Below are 17,086 nucleotides of genomic sequence, written 5' to 3' on the forward strand. Positions count from 1 at the left end.
GAATGAGATTTTTGGAGTGCCAATAACAATTCCCTTTAAAAATTCAAAAAGTCGTTGGCATCAATAGGCTTATATGGTAAAACAGAAGGCTGGTTATAAGGCTTACATGACATCCATGTTGCTCCGCTACTGATCTTGGCTTTAGAGTTTTCTCTATTTTCTTGTGGATTCCAGATTGCTGATGGACTTCAGCTTATGTTCTAGGATTTGAGGATGATCGATCCTACCTATCTTGTTTCTCGTTGCGTTAGTTTTGTAAAGTTAATCAGAAACTCATATATCATATACAATGTACACGACCCTACAATTGTTAAACATATATCTACCAAAGGCTAATTTGAATGCATGGTATTGATCTCACTACTCTCTTTATTCTTGACCGACAAACTTTAGATTTTTTTTTTTTTTTTTTTTTTTAAGTCGTTGGAAGTTAAGCTAAACTAATCTTAACTTGCCATTACTGATATAGGAAGTTTAGATAGTTGAAAACCGTAACCGTAGCCTTTCTGATTGCTGGTAAAATTGATGACTTGTATATATTGGTTTTTGTTGTCAATTGATGACTCCAATCGTACGTGAGACGTTCCTTTAAAAAAAGGGTTGGGCTGGCCATCGTTTTTGGGCCAAACGTAAGGTTTAGGTTGGCAGTCGGCACCCATTGTAGAATGCCAACAGACGAGTGAGTTTGATCCTCTTTCCAAATAGCGAAAAGGCCTAAATACTAGACTTGGCTTCGTCTAACTTTACATTCTAGTAATATTCATGTCTATGTAAAAGTAAGAGATCTCAAGTTTGGCTTCAATAAATGACAAATTCAATATCTTATATGTATGAACAATACGAATATAAACATTATGGCTGAGGAGAGTCCAAATCAAACGAAATATGCATTGCACTGATGTTAAAAGTTATGTGATGATGATAGGAGTTACCTTGCGTTACTTCCAACTCCTTATCGAAAAGATTGTTGAGCCATTACTCCATTGAACTTGAGTTTTGGGCTTTTAACCTTGAGCGGCCGTTTGGCCCCTTGATCATGTTTTGATCTTTTCAAGAGGAAATATATTTCTCGGAATTGTACTCATAAATATTTTTTTAATTGGGAATTATTCTTTAAATCATGCAATAAGCTTAAAAGTAGAAATTGATATTGAAAACACCAATTTGGTCACTAAAGTAAATGGTTTGTAACTCAATTGGTTAAAAGTAGTCGTCTATAACTTGAAGTTCTATGTTTAAATTTCTCTTTCTTTAAGTTAAATGAATTTAATATAGATTATCCTATCATTTGTAAAAAAAAAAAAAAAAAAAAAATAGCTCTTCTAAATAAGTGAATGTTTGTTGGGAGATATTACTTGACAAAAAGATATGAGAGGAAGGATAAAAATATTGATGGCCTCCTTCTACTTGCATCAACAATAGGATTATAGGATGCTAGCCAAGTATTCTCACCGTCTAAGCCATCAGAGGAGTTTATTTTAGAGAGTTTTAACGAAAAGCCCGTGATACTGTTTACTTTAACGAAAAATCACATTTTTACATTAAAAAGTCAAACCTGGTACTATTCACTTCACCTTTTATTTTGTCCTTATCGTTAAAACTCAAAGTTTTCAAACTATTTTCATTAGTTTTCCTTTTATTTTATTGAGAGATGCAATTTGAAATGTATAACTCGTATTTACATTCATATTTATTTTTTAGAATTGTTATTGGCACTCAAAAAAATCTCATTTCGTACTCCAAACTTTCTATAATTAGAAAGAAAAATATACTTGTGAGAATAGTAGAATAAGATTTGTGGAATGTTAATAGCAGTTCCTTCATTTTTTTATAGATATATATGTAATTTTTTCAGTAAAACTAACGAAAAGGATTTGAAAACTTTGAATGTTAACAAAAAACCATACACCAACTTTATTTAATAGTTAGGACAAAATCTAACACTAAACTAGTCCAATTAAAATGGTCTAAACAATGAGTTTCCGATTTTGCCCCTAAAGGCAAGTCTTTTGTCCGTCTAATCTTCTGGATGTCCCTGCTATGCTGTCTCCCCCTTCTCTCCATGACAGAACGACGACGATCTCCTCACGAAGAAGATGAGGAGAGGAGAGGAGAGATCGTTGTGTTTTTGACGAACATTCGGGTACCGCCGCCACTGCTACCTCAGACCCGCCCCGACCCAAAATTCCGACCGACAAAAAGCTTAGGACCTTATAGGTCAACTGACCTCAATTCAATCTTCCAATCTTTGGGTCCGCTGCTACCACAGAGGTGCATCAGCGTATGCAACAACGGCGCCGGAGTTCCTGTTGAGATTCACCAGTAGGAGAGGGTCTACGTCCCGGAGTTGATCTTCGGACACCTCCTGACCAGTAACAATTGGGATTTGGTCTTCTATTTAGGGGCTGGTGCGTATAAATTTTTGTGTATTTTGGTTTGCCCCTTGGACTTGCAAAACTCTCTGAAATTAGCTGCTGCCCCTCTGAACACTCTTCCATTTGCTGATGTGCCCTTCACCTTCTTTCCAACATTGTGATGATGTTCATGACCAGAGGGATTGAGTAAAAAGGTGGACTTTGAAGCTGCATTGTTTGATCTAATACAAGAAAAAAAACCAAGAGCAACAAAATTGCAATCTCAGCCAGTCTCATTAAAATTGAGACAGACCTAGAAGAGAACAAGGGGGACCGAAATATATGCAGGAAAATCCCACAAAAAACACATACAAAAAGGACCTTTGAGAGGGGGAGATACAGAGGCAACAGGAGTTTGGGGATTTGATATTTTTAATGATCCAAACATCTATTTTGTAAGTCTCAATTCATAGATCATTCTTACAAAATTCAATTTAATCCGAAATTATTTGTCTATTTAATTATTAAGATTAAATTTCATTGTTTCTTATATAACAAAGTATTCGTTCATTTCTTTGAACCCAATTAGATGTCTTAAATATTTCTGATTTGGCTAATATTTTGCAAAGATGATTTATGAGATACAACTTTAAAAATAGACGATTTGGATCGTTAAAGTTTAATATGATGTGGACCCTACAACCAATACCCATTTTTATAAAAAAAAAAAAAAAAGGATTCCTTCCTTAAAGGCTTTATATATATGTCGGTGTAAAGTTGAGAAAAATTTGTATACATTCAGTTGTTTATTACATCCAATGTCTCTCTTGCATATATTTGTATACACCTCTTGAGCCTGCAAGTGTACTTGTGTAAGATCAAGTCACATGCATAGGCATGCATGTGATGGATACCTGTTCTCTAGCATTGAAAATGAAAATATTTTTAATCTACCAATCCTTTAGCTCATAAAATATTTTTAATCTGCCAATGCTTTAGCTCATAAAATTATTGGTTTAGTTTCATAAATAACGTGTACTTATTGGTTTAGTTTCATAAATAGTATATAGAAAATAGTACAGTTTCATAAATAGTGTCTAGTTCTTGATCCAATTTCATAAACAATGTACAATAATTGGTAAAATTTCATAAATAGTATCTCTTTATTGGTCCAGTTTCATAAATAGTATTCGCCTATTTGTTCAGTTTTAGAAATAGTGCCTTATTTTTTGTTTGGTTTCATAAATAATATCTATTTGTTGGTCCAGTTTCATAAATAGTGTTTACTATTGGTCCAGTTTCATAACTAGTGCCAAGTTCTTGGTCCAGTTCATAAGTAATGCTTAGTTCTTGGTTCAGTTTCATAAATAGTGTTTCTTTCTTAGTCTAGTTTCATAAATAGTTTACACCTATTGGTTTTGTTTTGAGAAATAGTGTCTCATTTTTTATTTGGTTTTATAAATATTGTCTACTTATTGGTCCAGTTTCATAAATAGTGTCTCCTTATTGGTCCAGTTTTATAAATAGTGCCTAGTTCTTGGTCCACTTTCGCAAATAATGGCTTAATTCTTAGTTCAGTTTCATAAATAATGTCTAGTTCTTGGTTCACATTCATAAATAGTGTATAACAACTGGTACAGTTTCATAAACAGTGTCTCTTTCTTGGTCTAGTTTCATAATAGTGTCTCTTTCTTGGTCTAGTTTTATAAATAGCTTCCACCTATTGGTTTAGTTTTAGAAATATTGTCTCTTTTTTTATTTGGTTTCATAAATAGTTTCCACCTATTGGTTTAATTTTAGAAATAGTGTCTCATTCTTGATTTGGTTTCATAAATAGTGTCAATTTATTGGTTGAGTTTCATAAATAGTGTTTCCTTAATTTAAGGAGGATTAGAATGACATACTCTGATAAAAAAAAATATACGATCAATAATAGTACCATTTGACAACTTGACAACATAAGCATAGTATACATATATCCCGGATTTTACTTAATTCATTCTTTTAAATATGGCTAAAATAAAAAAGACTTGTAACTGAATTGGTTAAAAGCATTCACATTTACTCTCGGAATCTCGAGCTAGTCTCTCAGTATCTATAGTAGAAGAAAGAAAAAAAGATAAGGTAAAAGTTATAATTCATGCATGATTGTGTTTACTATTTACTATAATTATACAATAGATTTATGTCTTTGTGATTGTAAGGTGCCGTCAGCTTTGGCTCTTAGAAGATTTTCCAAGGCAGCGAATTCTTTAGATGACAGAAAACTTGAAGAGGTAACATGGACTCCATCCATGTTAATTTTCACAAACAGACCCTTTCATCTAGTTTCAACTGGTTTACCATTATGAGCTTTGTTTTGGACATTTTCGGAAGAGCATTTGTTGCTTGCAAGATTCTTCCCAAATGATCGAATTGGAGGCCAACCCACAACTGGAGCAGGAGCAATTCTGTTTTTATTATTTTTTTTGTTTTTGGAATATAAAAAGAGAAATAATTAGCACAAATTAATTTTCACTAATTAATTCATACAAAATCTTATACATAAATTCATACAAAACATGAGGAGAAAATATTGTAAATGTTTGCAGGGCACAAATAAGAATTAAATCATTACAGAAATGTGATACAACTTGTAAATTTGCATATAACAAATTTTATAATTGCAATAAAAGACATTAAGAACTAAAGAATAATGTAATACTGTGAGATATATATATATATATATATATATATATATATATATATATATATATGTATATATAATATTTATGCATTGTTGAAGTAGATTTGGTAATTAAGAAACAATAACAGAGAAACCAAAATCATGCATGAAAATGGAAGAACAGATGGTATACTTGGACAGACCATAAAATCAAGGTATCATCAAATCTTGACAGATTATATTCAATCTTTCTGGTAGCCTCTACCGAAATTACGAATCAAACGTTGCCTACTGTCTTCCAAATCACAATGCATACAGAAAATACGAAATCATTAATCCAAAAGCCAACAATTAAAGATTTCAAATTTCAATCAATATCCATCTCAGAAAACAACAAAATATCCAATACCCAATTCTCATAATTCAAATTTTCACTGATATATTCAATCAAATAAGCTCAAAAACAACAAAAATCAGAAATTTATAAGAAAAAAGGCTTAGAGGAAACCATAGAACTGGTCAGATGGTTTCTTATTGCAAAAGAATAATCTAATTAGGAATCACCAGAAACTTTTGTTCTCAGCTGCGTATTTGTTGAGAGACAACAATCTAATGATATCTCTCTACCTGTCCCTATTCCATGATATCCCCTACAGAGATGGTATGCGTATTCGGTGGTTTTGCGCGGGGCGATGAGAATGCTATTTGCTTAGCAACGCCTCACTTGTTCTTGCTAGGTTTTGTGCGTGGCTGGGTTTTCTTTCTGTTAGGGGCATTTTTGGAAACTTATTTTTGTTCGTGTTGGGCTTAATAACCCAGCTCATGTAGAATTTGGGGGCTCTGTCCTTATGGTATTTTTGAGATGCTTTTGGTTAAAGAAAACTATAGGGTGATTTTTGGTTAAAATACTTTTGGTCCAATCCTTTTTCATTAAAGCACTCAATTTTTTTCCAATGTAATAAATGTAAAGTTAGATTTTAGTGATAGCTTTCTTATCTCATTTTCACTTGGCATGTCTCCTTTTGGTGTTTAAAAAAAAAAAAAAAAAAAACATATCCCCCTAAAATTGCCTATATGACACTTCAACAACAAATGAAGTGTATGTGTCTTACATCTTGATATATCTCTCCTGAGATTCTCTTAGAACTATTGATTGCAATAATAGGAAATAATTATGCATGGTAGCCATACACATCTGTTCAGCATTCATAGTCTATTAATTGGCAGCCCATGCATGTTGAAAGTTTAAAGCTTAATTAAGTTTGAAATATTGTCACATAGGAATTTGTCAAAGTTATTTTGAAAGTTGTACGGGTGTCCTAGAAAATTTGAGGTCTATTAATTTACAAACGGTTATAGATATTGTACTAGAAAGCCTTGAATGATAGATTTGATTAAATGAAAATTATATTTTCTTTGTGCAATTCAAGTGAGTGAGGTTTCCCCCTTCTAAAGAAAGCTTTTGGCTTGGTCATGTCAAGTGAATATACGATTAGCAATGTTGAGCGAGCTTCATTGCCCTTGGTTGAGTGAATCCCAAGTTACCGATCTCCCGTTTCCTCGAGACCGTTGATCTTTCTTGCATCAACATAACACACATTACAACTTTTATGATCTTCATCCAAGTATGTTGTGACTTTTCCATTACTTCACTTCAAGTTAGAATTTTCCATAAGTTGAATCAAGGTACTCGACGAACAAATGAAGTATAAAACTACGAATAATACTTTATTAATTGAAAATAAATAAATATTGCAAGATTTTCAAGAAGGCTATATAACTTACAGAGACTACATCTTACTAGAGTTATTGAACAGAATTACAGAACACCATATTTCTAGAGAACTAACCGAAATTCTAATAATAAAAAAATCCAAATTCTTAACCTACAAGAAAACCCCAAAGACACAAATACCATAATACACTTATATAATAATGGAAGTTTTCATCAATTTGCCCCCTAAACTTGTAAGACATTGCCAATTTACCCCCTAAACTTTGATATTTGCTGATTTCCCCCATGAACTCCCATAATTAGCCACATTCCACCCTACCATTTAAATTTTCATTATTCCATCCAATATTCCGTTTAATGTGTAACGTGTTATCGTGAAGGGTAAACCATACGCGAACGCTGCATTTATATCACTATGGGAGCTTACCACATTGATATGACCACCTCCGTAGTCGTAAGGCTCGCCTCCAATCTCCTCCACTCGTTCGATCCCAAATACGAATGTTAATGGGTCTCGAACCTCGACTCTACCCATCTCTAAAACAAATACAAATCCTTCCTAAATTGAGCTATGGTCACATTTACGACGTCGTGGTCGTCAACTGAACATCCACCACCTCGTACCGCAGCTCCTCTGGCGGTGGAGATGTTAAGAGTTATTTAGTCATGTTTCATTAAGTTCAATTAAATAAAGATGAGGTGGAAACGTAAAGACCAAGTCAAGCTAGAGTCCTAGTATGTTGGGGATGTGGTTGAGTCTGTTCACCGCGTACAAAATTTCTTTCGTTGCTTAGGGTTGTTAACTCCACAAAATTTTCACAAGTCGTGTTATTAGTTATCGTGGAGCTTTCCTATTTCTTTTAAGTTGTAAACTTTTTTCATTCAGTTTAATGAGAATCTTCAGCATTCAATCAGTGTGCAATTCAATTGTTCAGAGCATTCGTTATGCTTAGGTTTTTCAGTTTCCAACATCTGGCTTCAGATCCACTCTTGGGGCCTGGAAAGACTCGAGAACAAAGTGAAAGAGTGTGTCTTGTAGCTTCAAGAAACAATGGTTACTGAGAAAGCCACATAGAGTTTTTCAACCCGAAATTCCACGGTTTAATGGTAACTACGACCATTGGAGCTTGTTGATGGAAAACTTCCTAAGACCAAAAAAGTATTGTCACCTTGTCGAATCAGGGACCGACACCGCATCAGATAGAGTCGTGTTGACTAAGCAACAACGGGAAAGGATTGATGAATAGAAGTTGAAGGACTTGAAGGTGAGAAATTATCCATTTGGCTCTCGATCGATCTATTTTGGACACCATACTCGAGAATGAGACCTCCCAACCCATATTAATATGAACAGTCAGAGATAGTGAAGCGTCCACTGCTTCAAACTCTAACGAGAGACTTTGAAACACTCCAATGACGTGTTTACGTAAAGGGAATGCAGTAAGAGGAATGGGAATTGCATTCATTCCAAGTGATTCACATGTTTACTAACGTTAGGGGAATGAAATTGTACGTGGGGCACACTAAAAATAGGGAATCAGATCCTTGATTTGCCTGGAGTCGGATTACCAACCAATAGGTGGTATTTGGATTCCGGAGGAAAGCCTCAACCTGGAATCAGTTTTTTCTACCCAATATACCCTTATCTCATTCCCTCATCTCCGGTAACACAACACATAGTGCCCAATATACCCTTATCTCCTTCTCCGTCTCCGGTAACACAGCACCCAACGCCTTCATGTTTCAGATTCCAGTCGAAACATCAACGTCAACACCCGTTAAACCATTGGATTAATTCTTATCACCCACCATCACAAGAATTTTTTAGTAAAGCCAAAGAGAAAGGAGTAATAGTTCAAAGGAAACTTTCCAATTTGTTTACAGATTCCCAGTAGGCATTTGGTAAATGGTTCAAATTTTGGGCACTATTCGCCCTTCTTCTCTGAGCTACTTTGCTACGTAAAAAACGCCAACTCTCACTCCATATTCCTCCAATCACAGCTCCGGCAAATGGGTTTTCTCCCTTTAGATGAATTTTGAACTCTTACCTCCAATCTTGTAGGCTCCGCCATCCCTGATTTGTTATTTATCTTTCTCCGATTACAATATTTTGCATTTTTTATTTCTGGGTTTTGTGCATTCCATCGATATTCTAATACCATTTGAACCGTTGAATTGGTAATTGGTAAACAAACTTGTAAACAGTGCAACAATATTGAGTATGTCTACCCAAACTGGTAATCAGGACCAAAGGTATTTTAGTAATCAAACTGGTTTTTATTCTGATTCATGTGAATTGGTAAATAGCAAATGTAGAATATGCATCATTTGCACTCCGATTCCATACAGTTTTAGTAAACAACTTCAACATGAATCTGATTCTGATTCCATCTTATTCAAATTCCTCCTCAATTCAATTCCTCTCAATTTGATTACGGATTAGTAAACGTGCCACACATGAAATTAGGTGAGTCCATTATTGATTTCTTTACTGAAACCTTGGGAATAGCAAGCAAGATGAGCTCTAATGGTGGCACCATGGAAGAAGTTAAGGTCGTGGATAAGATTTTGAGATTACTGACTCTAAAACTTGACCATATTGTCTGCTCAGTTGAGGAATCAAAGAATGTTGCTGAGTTTAAACTACAAAGCTTATGCTTAGGCAAAAGCCGTTAGCGAATCGAAGTGGAAACAAATAAGTTAGAAGTGTTTCAAGTAAGGAGCGTTTTCATCCCTTCTCACTTCCTATAAATAGAAATTTCCAGTTATGAAAATTTTGAAATCCTAACAGAAACAGTAAGATTCTAGAAATGGAAACTGAACCCAGAAAACCACGAACCCACCGAGTCCACCGACCCATTTCAACGTGATGTTTTCTGACGTGAATTTTGGACAACTCAAAAAGAGTTACCCTGTGCTACTACCACCATCTTGAAGCTCGTACTTACCTCTACAAAATCCACCCAAGGATCACCCCGTTTGACATATGGCGGTGAGAGGCCACGAAGCCAAAGAACACCAACGAGTTTCAGCGGCTCTTTTTATTATTCTGGCAAAACCAAAAAGTGGAGGCCAATGTAACCACATGGTCTTTGTAACATTTCATCCTCCGACCAACCTCGACAACCACTATAGGCGATGAATCGACGCCCAAAAGTTTTAAGCACCTGCCAGCTTTATTGGCAAAATTGACCGTCTTCCGTCCACTGTTGGACTTCATTGCAGGTACAAAAGTTGTTCCATTTGTTGAGCTTTACATGCTTGTAAAATTTGGTGTCATTTGGAGTTATTCAAAAATTCTGATTTCCGCTCATTGGAAACCACTGTGCTTGGCAGGGCATGGAAAATTCTAACATGTGGATTTTGGACAGCGAGACGTTCTTAACATCATGAGCCAATATCCAAGTTATTTTTGTTGAAATTCAATATGATGGTTCGATTATTCGATTTTTAGGATAACTGTACTGTTGTACGATTTTCGTAATTAACGACAATCCGACAGTTGAATCGTGTGAAATTGCAATAGAGTATTATTGATGCTTGGTGGAGCTTTGTTGGCTCATCACGATGGCATGTTGTTCCCTATTGATGTGCATCTCAATTTACATGCAAGTAGCATTGTGCCTCATTTTGTGTCAATCTTGATAATATTTGAATGTACATGTCTATATATTTGAAATGTTTTGTGTCAATTTACATGCAAGTAGCACTGTACCTCATTTTGCCTAGTTAACGATATGCTTTATGAAATGTATATGTATATGTATATGTATATATATTTGAAATGTTTGCGAACTGAAGGGGCTAGTAAAGGACACCTTGTATACTTTCTTTCTCATTTCATGTGTGGATATTAAATCCCTGGTTTATTATTGTTCTTTTTTATTCCATGAGTGGTTCTGGAATCCTACATTCTTTTTCGGTAGGTTCCATGAGTGGTTTTGGAACGCTACATCTATTTGGTTCCATGAGTGGTTCTGGAACCCTACATTCTTTTGGATTATATGAGAGTTTCTAGAATCCTACTCTGGTTCCTTGAGAAGTTCAAGAACCACGTGCATAGTTTCTATCCAATTCCATGAGAGATTTTGGAACCCTACTTTGTGTATCCTTGTTGTCTGGTTCCATGAGAAGTTCTAAAACGCGGAACTTGATGATGTTGTCTAGCCGTATGATTTTATTATTTTGAAATTGATGATTTGATGTCTGTGTGGATTTAATCAAGATTATAAGTAACGATTATTTTGTCATGAATTGTGAAATGTGGTAAAAAAATCACATATGTTGTATTATTGTCACTCACACAAATTAATCATGCAACTTATTCGGATTTTGCTTTGCCTTATGACCCATTCCCACGACATAGGGTTATTTTGCAGAGTAACAGGTAGAACTTATAAAGGATGTTTTCAAGGGTTGTAGTTGGCATGTGCAATGCACTTAAGAGTAGGGTTTGTTTGCTTTATTGTAATTTCGTTTCCACTAAATATCTGGTGTATAGTATGTATGAGTCTCAGCTAATTCTATGTATTACTGTACCCCTACTTTCAGCTGCCATGTGTAGATCTCTAGTGTTATCTAGATCAGGGCGCGACAGCCCGTGAGGAACAAACAGTGCTGAATCTTTCCACTTTCTCTGAGTCATCAAGCTATCGAGGAGGAAGAGGTCATAGAAGAGGTGGACCAGATCGAGGAAGAGGTGGTCGAGGTAATAGACGCGGTTGAATTCAAGAAAACAGAGGAAACCATTATGACAAGTCCAAGGTTAAGTGTTATAGATATGGAAACTTTGGTCACTAGAAGCATGAGTGCTACACAAAGCTATCAAAAGAGAAAGGAGAAAAATGCAACGTCGTTGAGAAAAAAAGGAGTAAAAAACACTTGTAATGGTCTTTCATGCACTAGCTAACAGAAATTGATCAAGAGACATGGTACGTGGACACTGGATTTAAGTTTTTCTTTGTTAATTTAGATGAAAGTTTTCCATTCAGTGGTGAGTTTTGGGGATAATCAACTGTGAATGTGATGGAAATGGGAGATACTCACATCAGGGCCAAAAATGAGGTTGCTGAAACTATTTCAATTTTTTTTTTATGTTCCTGATTTGAAGAAAAATTTTATGGTCCAAAGAAAGGCTCCATTGTTGTAGTAAAGATGTCCTCCAACAAGTTGATTCCTTTGAAGATCAAAATTGTAAAGGCTTGCTTGCTTGCGAAGGAAGATAGGCATTGGAGATGGCATAACAAATATGGCCGTTTGAACTTCAATGGTTTGAGAACACTTCACCAAAAGGAGATGGTCACAAGCTTACCTGAAATAACTCCTCCATCAAAGGTGTGTGTAGTATATATCACTAGGAAGCATTTGATCATGAAGAAGTTTATGTGATGGTAGAGAAGCAAGATGCTGATGAAGAAGATTATGTGATGGTAGAGAAACCCTAAACTATTTTCAGTATAAATCAGTTTAAAGGAGGCTGTTAACAATTATTTATCATGTTTAATTAAGTTTTAATTAAATAAAGTTGATGTAGTAACGTAGAGACTCAGTCAAGCTATAGTCCTACTATGTAGGGGATGTGGTTGAGTCTGTTCACCACGTTCAAATTTGTTTTTGTTGCTTAGGGTTGTTAACTCCACAAAATATGCACAAGTCATGTTAGTCATTATCGTGGACCTTGCCTATTTCTATTTATTTGTAAACTTGTTTCATTTAGTTTAATGAGAATCTTCAGCATTCAATAACTATGCAATTTAATTGTTCAAAGCATCCTTTACGTTTAGGTTTTTCAGTTTCTAACAGAAGAAAGTCCTAGTTTCTAGCCTGCGTCGAGCCCCCACGAAGCTCATCACAACAACAACTCACCTAGCTCCCTACACCGTAACATCAACTTGATGTCAGCGAGGTGTTCAAATGGCAACCGAGATTGTACGACGTGTCATCGAGGGTGTTGTTCACTATCAAGGAGGAGGAATCCGGTGACAAGCTTGTTCTTCTCTCCATGCTGGATCCGGGGGCGAATGTAGCGTCACATCATCGACCCAATCCATTGCTTACATTTTAACCTGGAATTAAATGTTGGGTTTGGAGATTGGAGGGAAAAACAGAAAGAAATGTTGGGTTTGAAAGGTCACAAGAAAAGATCTCGGGAGTATAAAACATTGGTAGAGAAAAGGAAGAAGATAGAAGGTTTGCTTTGTAAAGGTTATTGGAGTCGTCCTTCCGTCATTTTTGCGGAATTGTTTGGCTGGATTTTTGGCGTCTATTAGGCGAATGCTTTTCGGTGATGCATTGGCAGCGGTCTTAGGGAATTTAGGGTTCTTTGTTTCCTTTGCTATTTTTGAGCTCAAACCTTTATTATGGGTTTTGCTTTGAGGGTCCCTACTTTCTTTTGGGCTTTTCTTGTATTTGCACCTCGTTCTTTGTAAACTTTAGTGTGTTTTTGGTAATACATCTACCGCTTTTGCCAACAAAAAAAGAAAAGAAAGAAGATTTGGAGAAAATAACATTTTTTTTTCCCTTTAAAGGTGATTATGTGGATAGCACATGACATACTTAATGGAAGGAATAGATGAAAAATTCGAAAATCCAATAGCTGGGTGGAGATTTGACTAATTATGAGAGTTGAGGAAGAAAATTGGCCAAAATTAAAGTTGAGGGAGAAGATTGACCAATCCTTAAAATTTTGGGATGCAAATTAACGAATACCACATAATAATAAACTAAAAAAAATTAGGATTAAGTACCCAAAACCCCCAAACCTTTTAGTGTCATTTCACATTGGTCTCAACTTTTTTAAACATTCTAAACAAGTACCCTACCTATTTGAAAATATTACATCCGTTAAGCCCCAGTTAAAAATCTGTTAAACTAACTAGCCTTACTTTGTCTCCAAAATCATTAGAAGGACATGGAAGTATAGCCTTCACCAACTAACGGTTATCACCATCTTAATGATGCCATCACCTCCAAACCTAACGCAAAACCACCAACTCCATCCTACAACTCAAGCCGTCAACATCGAGAAGAAGTTCATGAATGTTGCTAAAATGGTTATGGACTACCATGATACGGCCGCCACCATCTTCATCACCACAAAGAAGAATCGGAAGGTTTATGAGTCGAGAATCGACGAATGAGTAGAAACAAACTCTTTGGAATCCCATCCCTGAATTCTTAAACTTTGTTAAAAGATTGCCCTCCTGATGTAATTTCAATTTGAATCTCTTTGCGATTCAATTCAATACCTGTTTGATCATTGAGTTATATTATATAATCTATGTTTGAAATTTAGATTTTGAAGCAACTAATATTAATATTGTCTATTATATGCCCAACTGGTAGATTTTGAATATAATCTGTGTTTGAAAATTAACTGGAGTTTAAGTAGGTTTGGTACTTATTTGGAATGTTTAAAAAGATTGAGACTAATTTAAAATGACACTGAGTTTTAGGTACTTAACCCAATAAATTAACTAATTAACTTTTTCCGATATGAAATCATGAACACGGTCTAACCGCTGCCCTCGGCCCGGGGGGGAGGAGCATTAAGGTGGCACGTTTTTGGTTTTTGTTTTTCTTTGTTTTTTTTTTTTTTTTTTTTTTAGGAAAACCTGGACAAGAAAACCTGAACATCCTCATCATCTGCCATAAGCAAATTATATTGTACCATCTGTCTTTGTAAATTGACTCTTTAGATTCCCTTCTGCACATCACTTTTCTTCAGTTGAATAATAATCTATTTCAATCTTTCTGAAAACATGGGCTTCATTAAAAAAACACACAGAATAATTTTATTAGGCAAACTCCTAGAAGCACAGTAATACTACTCACACCACGTTTCCATTAGTTTATTAGTATTTAGATTTGCTTAGTTTACTAATCAAGATTAGGTCAAAGATTTACCACATAAAGGTACCTAAAAGGATGCCAAGTGACAGGATTTCAACCAGTAAAACGCACGTGGTAGACTCCATTTATATTAGTATTGCATTTTTTCTAAAATTAGTAGTGACTAATATCTCAGCAGAGGCCCTACAGCCGGATATAGTCGGATTCTAAACACTGTTATGTGATCCGGTCCCCTATGCAGTTGAGTTGAAGTGCAAGCATGCATATCTCATGATCTGAGTCACTCGTCTGGCGGGTTCTCCCTTCACTTCCTTCCAAACAACAACGTTAAACAAAATTGGAAGAAATCACTTGGGCACATCTAACTACTGATTATCTATGCTTGATGGGAAGTTTGGTCGGTTTTAGTAATCTCGATCAGTCTTAACCATATCATTCACTTCCTCTTCAAAGAAGTTATTCCCCTTCATTTGAAAATTATAATTTAACAACTTTATATATTTTAGATCTATAAAAACTTATTGAAAAACCAACATACATAGGACAAACATGTTAACGTAATCAACGCACATACAAAAAACACTAGACAACTACAATTACAAACTCATTAAAAATACAATACAATTCATCAATCACCTAGAAGAACTCGTATTAACAAAAAAAAGATAACACTCATGAGATCTAAAACTAGAGTGAGCCCTTGGGCACATCTAACCGATTGTCTATGCTTGATAGGATCAATGTTTGGTCGGTTTTAGGAACCTTAATCAGTGTTTAGCCGGTTAATTCACTTCCTCTCCGAGAATTATTCATCTTCATTTGAAAAAATTCTAAATAAACACAAAATAATATATACACATACACACACACACACACACACACAAATGTATCATGCAATAGGAGAGGAAACGCCCCCTCTCACTTTTGGGATTTATTTTTTTAATTTATTTTTTTATAGATTTCTAGTAATTTCTTTTGCGTTAATCACAAGTCAGTAAACAATTAATTCATCCATGAGACGGCTAATTGTTTTTTAATAAGACTTAATTACCATTTTCACACGGGAAAGCTTGTGGGAAGATTGCTTTCATGCATAATCAGTGACGTGTGGTAGTCTAAAACGCGAGGTAGTGGCGTAGGAGGGTGATCATCACTCCGAGTTAAGGCTAATGCGAGTTTTAGTCGTGTAAAATTTTGGTTGGGTTTGCAGTTAACCCATATTTCTCTGGGCATGTAGAATATAGCTAAGCTACTATATATAGTCACATTGAAAAGTAAGTACTGTTAGAAATAGCTTCCTAGTTGGAGTCTAGATATGATTGTAATCCTAATTATAAGTGTATTCCTATATTGTAGGGATTGTACCTTGTTGTGCAAGGCATGTAATTGTATATATTTTCTTTCTTCACGTATTAATGAGATATACTTTCAGCCACACATTCTTTTTCTACATGGTATACAGAGCAGGTTGCAAACCCTAGCTTTTTTTTTCTCCAAACCGCAAATTTTTTTTCTCGGCAGTCATCCCTGCCGTTTCTCTTTTCTCATGGGAGACTCTTCTTCTGATGGCCCCAACCCTTTTTATCTTCACCATTCCGACCATCCCAACCTTGTTCTCGTCTCCAAGAAGTTAAATGGAGATAATTACACAACCTGGGCACGCGGGATGCACATCTCCTTAAGCGCCAAGAATAAACTTGGTTTTATCACAGGTGATATTGCCGAACCTGACCTTGCCGATGATCCTGATGCTCACGCCTCTTGGAGGCGCTGCAATGATATGATCCTTTCATGGATCCTTCATTCCCTGGAACCCGATCTTGCCGAATCCGTTCTCTTTTCCACCACCGCTAAGGCTGTTTGGGACGATCTTCATGAACGTTTTTCACAATCCAATGCACCCCGTATCTTCCACCTGAACCGTGAAATTGCCACCATCTCCCAAGGGTCCTCTTCGGTTTCCACCTACTTCACTCGCCTCAAAGGTCTTTGGGACGAGCTTGCCTCCTATAGTGATGCATGTTCTTGTTCTTGTGGCACCAAACATGATCGCCAACACCTTATGCAGTTTCTTATGGGTCTCAATGAATCGTTTGCCGCCGTTCGGGACCAAATTCTTCTTATGAATCCTTTGCCCACAGTCCGCCAAGCTTGTTCCTCTGTTTCTCAAGCCGAAAAACAACGTGCACTAGGTTTTTCACGTACTGCCGAGCCCCCTGCTGCCATGGTGGTGCGTAGCTATCCTCGGTCTTCGTCCGATCGGCCTCCTCTACATTGCTCCTATTGCGGTTATGACTTTCACACCCGTGATACTTGCCACAAGCTTCATGGGTATCCGGTTGGACATCCTCTCCATGGTCAGCCGTGGAGACCTCCCCGCCGCTCCTCCACTTCCGCAGGTTCTGCCCGCAGCGTTGCTGCTCCCTCTGCTCGCAGCAACAATGCTGCCTCTCGGCCCATTCGCAGCTCCGCAAGCCACTC

The 17,086-nt window shown here is 36.1% G+C and overlaps 1 long non-coding RNA gene across 1 annotated transcript; it reads right to left on the reverse strand.

Annotated features, from left to right (window-relative positions):
* Positions 1 to 4,391: 4,391 nt before the first annotated feature.
* On the reverse strand, positions 4,392 to 5,724 carry LOC148696263 (uncharacterized). The gene is made up of 2 exons (XR_015963267.1): positions 5,584 to 5,724; positions 4,392 to 4,804 (listed from the first exon to the last, which is right to left on the reverse strand). It is a non-coding gene; the product is annotated as an uncharacterized LOC148696263 (long non-coding RNA).
* Positions 5,725 to 17,086: the final 11,362 nt, after the last annotated feature.

Source organism: Pyrus communis, chromosome 6 (assembly GCF_041283825.1).
Source record: "Pyrus communis isolate YQ-2024b chromosome 6, ASM4128382v1, whole genome shotgun sequence".
Taxonomy (NCBI): Eukaryota; Viridiplantae; Streptophyta; class Magnoliopsida; order Rosales; family Rosaceae; genus Pyrus; species Pyrus communis.